Source organism: Phasianus colchicus, chromosome Z (assembly GCF_987193195.1).
Source record: "Phasianus colchicus chromosome Z, bPhaCol1.hap1.1, whole genome shotgun sequence".
Classification (NCBI taxonomy): domain Eukaryota; kingdom Metazoa; phylum Chordata; class Aves; order Galliformes; family Phasianidae; genus Phasianus; species Phasianus colchicus.
In genome coordinates this window covers 74,692,552-74,699,253 of record NC_143476.1, presented here as the reverse complement: position 1 = coordinate 74,699,253, position 6,702 = coordinate 74,692,552, and the positions used below count along the sequence as shown (strand labels likewise).

General features: G+C 39.0%; 1 long non-coding RNA gene across 1 annotated transcript; it reads left to right on the top strand.

Moving 5' to 3' along the window:
* The first annotated feature begins 350 nt into the window (after positions 1-350).
* On the top strand, positions 351-6,109 carry LOC149913087 (uncharacterized). The gene is made up of 3 exons (XR_016461650.1): positions 351-409; positions 2,068-2,152; positions 6,039-6,109. It is a non-coding gene; the product is annotated as an uncharacterized LOC149913087 (long non-coding RNA).
* The last annotated feature ends 593 nt before the right edge of the window (positions 6,110-6,702 follow it).

Here is a 6,702-nt window from a genome sequence, read left to right as displayed (position 1 = left end):
GAAGGCTCTAAGCTGTGGGGTCAGTAGGTTACTGCAAAGCAGTAAGAAGGATCTAAGGGAACTGGGCTTGTTTATTTTGGTGTGGAGGAGTTTAAGAGGTGATTTTATAAAAGCCTACATGTTGTTGAAAGGGAGTTGTTAGGACTATGGATTCAAGTTCTTCTTAGTTGTGGTAGATGATATGACAAAGCACTACAACAAAAAGCTACAGTACATGCTTTTCAGGCAGACCTTAAGAAAAGATTTATCATAGGAGGTTGCTGCAGCATAGGGGAGAGTTACTGAGGAAGGTTTTTGAATCACTCACATTAAAGGTTTTTACCACTTGGCTAGTCAAAGCTGTAATTGACCTCAGCTCATGTTGCTGATAGGCCTCTTTGAGCAGGAGGACTTGAAGAAACTTGAAGAGGTACAACCAACATTTTTTTTGCTGTGATTTTCTCACAAATTCAGGTTTGGAGATAAAAGTTCATACTCCTCCCATATGTTGGAGAAATCACTGTTCTTGTCTACCTCTAATCCCTGGTACTGTGTTGCCATTCTCTCACTCTTTCCCTGGCACCACCTGATGTCCATTTAATGATGTGGCAAATCCTATTTATGATAGCTTTTGGGTCAGAGATTAGTTTGGTGACAGTCATTAATTGCTTCCAGAATTTACTATCTAAAAACTACTTCTGTTGATTAAATCTCTTACACATTCTTGTCTGGTGGAAATCGGTAGACCTGTTTATCCTAGTCCCTATTCCAAGCCTGGCTTTTAAAACCCTGTATGAAGATCATTGGATCAGCACAGTCAATAGGTGCTGAATCCGAAAGTAGCAAGCTGAAAGTCATCTTGTGCAATAAGAAAGATTTGACAAGTCAAACTTGAACAGGGTTTGATGCAGGAAGGTGTTAAAGAGTGCTTGTTCTAATTGCCCTGTGATTAGTTTATGTCAGTGCGTGATGAACGCACAACAGGGCAACATCACAAAAATACTCTGAAAAGCAAAAACTGTAAGCCCGTCAGTTTTCCAAGATGCTTTATGCTACTAGAAACCACCTGTGGCTATCTATTATCAGAAAATCTGTTTTTACTAGTCCTTTCATTAGGCCTTAATATACGAAGAGGGCAGTCTGAACTTTTTTATTAAGTAGATAGTGCTTCAAACAGCTCCTACAGATGACCTGTGTACTCTGCAGCCTTGGCAAATTTCCTGATGTCATTTGCTCGGAGTGGTATTACCTCCAGTACTGATAAAGGTCCCACTTTCAACCACTTGTCAGTTAGTCTTTAAATTCCTGCCAAAACCTGCTATTGAAAGAATACCTTTTAGTAATAGCTCTCTGGCCATACCCAAGAATAACGAATATATCAAAAGCCAAAGCAAATCAAAACCATTTTTTTCTTTGCAATGTAAGTCAAAGGCCAGCATCTCAACAGTAAAATCTTTGCATTCTATAGGCCATTTTGCACATTATTATCAGCAAAATAAGACCTAATGTCTGTTTTTAGAGACATGAGGTTAACTTACTGCTAAGGCACGATTCCTGCATTTACTCCTGAGTATGATCTATCCTTTGAAAAGAAAATTAATCTGAATTGCTCAGGACACATACTTTCTCTGTATGAATGATGTGTGCATGATGCACTTCTCTCTTTTGGTTCAAAATATTTTCAAACTGAATTTGGAAACTGAAGTATAGAGACTATGAATACTAATATCGTAATGGGATGTAAATAGCCACAGTAGCCAACCTGATTTAAGAGACCTAATTCAGCTTCTGTTTAACTCCATTAGTAAATAGATCACACTCATCAAGATGCAAAAGCCAAAAACAGATAACAGATTGAAGTATCCAGTTCAGCATGTAGAAGGATGGACTTGTTTGTCTCTTTATTCCTTGGCTGTAATAGATCTCCAGCGCCTTAATGATAGATAAAACAAATCAGTAGAACTATTGCTCTGATTTCATTAGATAGCAGTGTGTATGAATAGCAACAGATGGGCACTTTTTTAAATTGCAGACTAGTAGTTCTCAGAGGTTTTTTTGCATCCTTCTGTGTTTTGTTTCCTTCCCCAGACAGAGCATTGCCTTAGTCTCTGAGCCTAGGCATGCTGCCTGCAGAGTCAACCTCACGCTCCCACCGTGCAGAAGCTGCTAAAAGGTATGACTGCATGGATGACCATGGGCTAATCCAAGTTAAGATCAATACATAGTCACAAGTTTTCCTCACCCTATTAGATGTTATATCAAAATAAAAAAGATGAAACTGCTTTTTATATAAAACCAACAGAGGAATTAGATCTAGAATTGAGGGAAACAACTCTTCCCCATACATCTTTAAAGAGAATGTAAGGTGTGGCTGAAGAAACTGAATTGAGACCAGACATTACTGGACATACCAAAGTCAATGAGAAGGCTGCTCTTTATTTTGGATATGCCGTTACACAAGTAGATCACTACTTAATTCTTTTCAAGAATCATAAGATATAACATAGAAAAATTGTTCTGAAAAGAGAACAGCCTAACCTTGTAAAAAGCTACATCTAAAACAAGCAAGGCAAAAACAGCCCTTCATCACTTTACCAGTCTTATGAGTAACAAAAGATGGAATTTGGATCCTTGTAGTATGTTCAGTTTCCAAAACAGAGGCAAATGGTTTGATTTGAGCCTTGCTGCCCCTCAAACGTGGGATGGTGTTTGTTTTGCAGAGCTTTAACAGATTTGCTTTTCAAATAAACTAATTACAGTGGTAATAAAACACTCTTCATTTCTAACTGTTCTTTCATCTAACAATGCTGAAATGTAGGTGTGGATTATTGCCTCCATGGTAGTATTAGATAAAACATACTAAGAGGGACTGAAAGTGTTTTGCCAAAGCTGGCAAAAAAAATGAAAACAAGATCGAGAGGAGAAGCTGCTGTATAGACAGTGCAGAAAAGGACAAATGTGTTTAATCTGCAAGTCCACCTTCCTCTGTTTTGGTGTTGAGGTGATGTTTAGTTTTTTTCTACTTTGATCATTACATCAGAGGTGATACAGAATACAAAAATACTGATAGCTAACAAAAAAAAAAAAACATTTAAATTTGAGCTCAAGACTCAACTGCATCTTATAGATCTCCATGTCCTTCTACCCTGTCATTAAGGGAGCAGGCATGTGGTGACTGCAAAAACACTGGTTAAGAACCCTTTAAGAAAAGGATTGTTTTCTCTCCTTCTCCTCTCAAGAAAACTACCAGCTGCTGAAGTCTTCAAGCTTCTCTACAGCTGGGATTTTAGACTAGTCAAGAAAGACTAGTCAAGAAATGTCAAGAAAGATGTCACTGAGCAAACCAGTACTGCCATTACCACCACAGTCTGTGACTCAGTTCCATTCAAGGCCATCTGAAGGTATCCCAAAGCTTTTTGACAAGTGAGATTGTGTAGGCTGAGCAGAAGTCAGACCCTTGCTGCTGTGTAACACCATGCTGGCAATGCTGGAGAGTTGCAGCTTTGCTCTAAGGGCAGAACTGGGTGTATATGCTGTGAGCATATACAAGTGAACATATGCAGAAAAAAGATCACCGTGCTTGTGATCCTGCAGTCTGTAATGCCATCTACGCACAGTGCTATCTACAGCCTAGCTAGAGACAGGGATCAAACCAGATAGGGTTGCTCTGTGCTTGACTCCCCCCCCACTGTATTAACAGGCAGTTTTAAGACTATGAGACGAGCTCTCTCCACAGCCTGCTGGGGTTTACAGCATGGTGTCCTTTTATATATGATGTCTGAAGGGATGGATCATAGACAGTGAACAAGACCAGTCTTGAGATGAGCCTCAAATCAAGCTTCGTGTGCAGAACAGAGAAACACATTCTGTGTCACTGCATCTTGAATAGAATGAGAACAAAGTTCTGAAAGCATAGCTGGTACCAGCATCCTTATTCCGGGAAGGCTTTACACTTCTCATTCTGCACATTTGTTGTTTGGAGTCCAGGAGTGGCTTCACCAGCAGACATGAATGAATGATGGAGGAATGCCAAGATATCCCTCCTTCCTTTACCAGCTGGCCCTGAGGTTTTGGGAGTACCAGGCTTTGCAGCAGCCTTTCCAGTACTGCAGATTCCTTTCTGGTCCTCAGCATGGTATTTATTTTTTCATTAAACATGAAAGGTGGGAAAAGTGGAGGAGAGCTTAATTACTCAGTGAATAGTTTGCTACTATTCTTCAACAGGTATTTAAAAACCCATCTGTATTTCCTAGTTACTGAAAAACACTTTCTGCCGATGTGTTTCCCATTGTCTTGGGATGCTTCTGGATTTTCTACTCTAACGGCAATTATCTCAGTGAAACAGCAGTTTCCCTCCTCCCATCCATGCTTTGCATTGAAACAAAGAAGAAACCAATGTCTGCTTGTTTTACGCAGCTTGACCCCCAGCCTGCAATTTTTATGATTTGTGTGGCAGTGAAAGGCAAAGAAAGGGGAAAAAAGCAAAGCACAAGGACTACAAGGAGAGTGAAGCGTCATTTTTCCCAAGCTGCCCTAGGACTGACCGCAACTCAGCTAGAGCTGATTTGTGGCCATCGAGTAAGCGAATACAAAAGCATCAGGGAAAAGGCACAAAAGGCTCTCCTGTAAGACTGACAGCTTGTTAAGGACCATTATTAGTACAAGTTCAGTTTAAATGACAGGGTCACCTATATGATGCTGTTTGGGCTCCCTGCCTTGGTCTCGTAGTATCTTGCCACATCTTTATTCAGAGGATTTATCTGTCAAGCACATAACCTGGAATTAACCAATATTTATCCTTAGCTATCTGAATATATAGATTCTACACTCACTGCTGATTGAAAGGATACCACACTACCCACCATCCTCCCACATTGTTAGAGGAAAGAGAAATCACTTGTATAAGAATCTGCTTTTTATTTGAACTTTAAAAGACATATTTCATTAGTAAAATGAAATCAATTAGTGGCAAGGGTCTACATGGGAAATATTACAGTGGCCTATTATTTAGAGGAATTTTTTCAGGCATCTAATATAACAGCTGTGTCCTAGGGATCCTGCAGCCCAGAATGATGATGGAACCTGATTGCCATACAGGACCTGACAAATGGAAATAGTTGGACCATGACTGAAGAAAACATAATTTACCTAGAGAGAGAGAAATAGTTTAGTTTAATGCTTTGTAGTATTGATTGGTTCCTTGAAAATTTCACAGCTTAATCACTCTTATTTTATTGCCTCCTTATTATGGAGCACTTTAATGAGTGCATTCCAGATAAATTTGAATTAAATGAATGTTAAAATTTTGAAATATTATAGATGAAAGTTGATCAGCATCCTATGTATGGGAAAGAAAAATAAATGAAGAAAACCACATTCTTTTTGGAACAGTAGAATTGATTATTAGGTTGTCAGAGATCTCCCTACTGACCGTTCTTGTTAAGAAGCAATATGGCAAGCAAATTCTTAAGAACACCTGAAGAAGAATGACTCAATTGAACACGCACCTTCCACATCTGTCAGGATGAGTTCATGATGCCCTTACATTTTCCAATAGGAAAGTTAAGGTGATCTGGTCCACACAGGTCAGATTTCTTCCCCTGCACAGTATCTGTACAAAGTCTCTGGCTCCAGTTCATCAGTAGCAACAGAGGACTGTTTAACTCAACAAGCCTGTCGTGGGATTTTATGTTCTTTCGGGCTTTGCATGAAAGACAATCCTTGTTTTAGAACACCACTTCTTTTGTCCTTCAGAAACCGATACTAATTTGAATAAATAGTAAGAACTGGTGACACAGGGAATACAGAAAAAAAACCAACCACCACAAATAAAAGGCTCAGCAGATGTAAATCAGCATGAGTCTATTGACTTCAGAGGAGCTACACTGTCGTAGACAAACTGAGGTTATCGACACCATTATGGCTGGTGATGTGACATTCTCTTTGGGAGGAGTCTTATCTGTGGCAGTTTATTTTATTACCTTTTCCCTGCTTATCCTGTACTTTTCTGACATTACATCCTCATCTTCTGTGTAATAATCAAGCTTATTCTCTTTTAGATACTGGAGTTAAGTACCGTGCTATTTTAACTGTGGTTTGGGCTGAAGAAGAGGCCCTTGGCATCCTGTAATTCTTCAGTGATGTTTGTACATTAAAAGAAAATCGAAGAAACTAGGACAATTTGGTTAAAAAAGAAGGTTGTGTGAGTTTAAGGCTGCTTAAGGGCAACCTTAATTTATGTGCCAATAAGTTACACAAATATTTTCTCTACTATTCAATTAAGAACAAGTAGTTTCCTTGGCAACGACCACATTACATGGAACTTACCCGAGCCCTGAGTTCCAGTGGAATACTTTCCCTAAGAAAGGAACATACTCATCTATCATGTAAATGTCTAATTTGTACATGGTTTTTAGAGAAAGAGAAGAAAATGGAATTTCCGGCAAGTTAACACAGCTCTTCTTTTGTACAAGAATCAGGCCATGCTCTTTTCAGTTATTTTCCCCTGCTTTTCATTTCTCTTTTGATGATAGCTTTCATATGAAAATTGTGAAAGAGTAAGTACTGTGAAGGGATTGTATTAAAATCTGTAGAAAGAGGGCAAGATGTTAGTGAAAAGATACATTTAGGAGAATCCAGTTTAAAAACAGGAAGGTGGCAGTCTATTTTATTTATTAATGCTGCTGCTGCTGCTGAAAATGCATGCTGTGGTCAGTTATGATA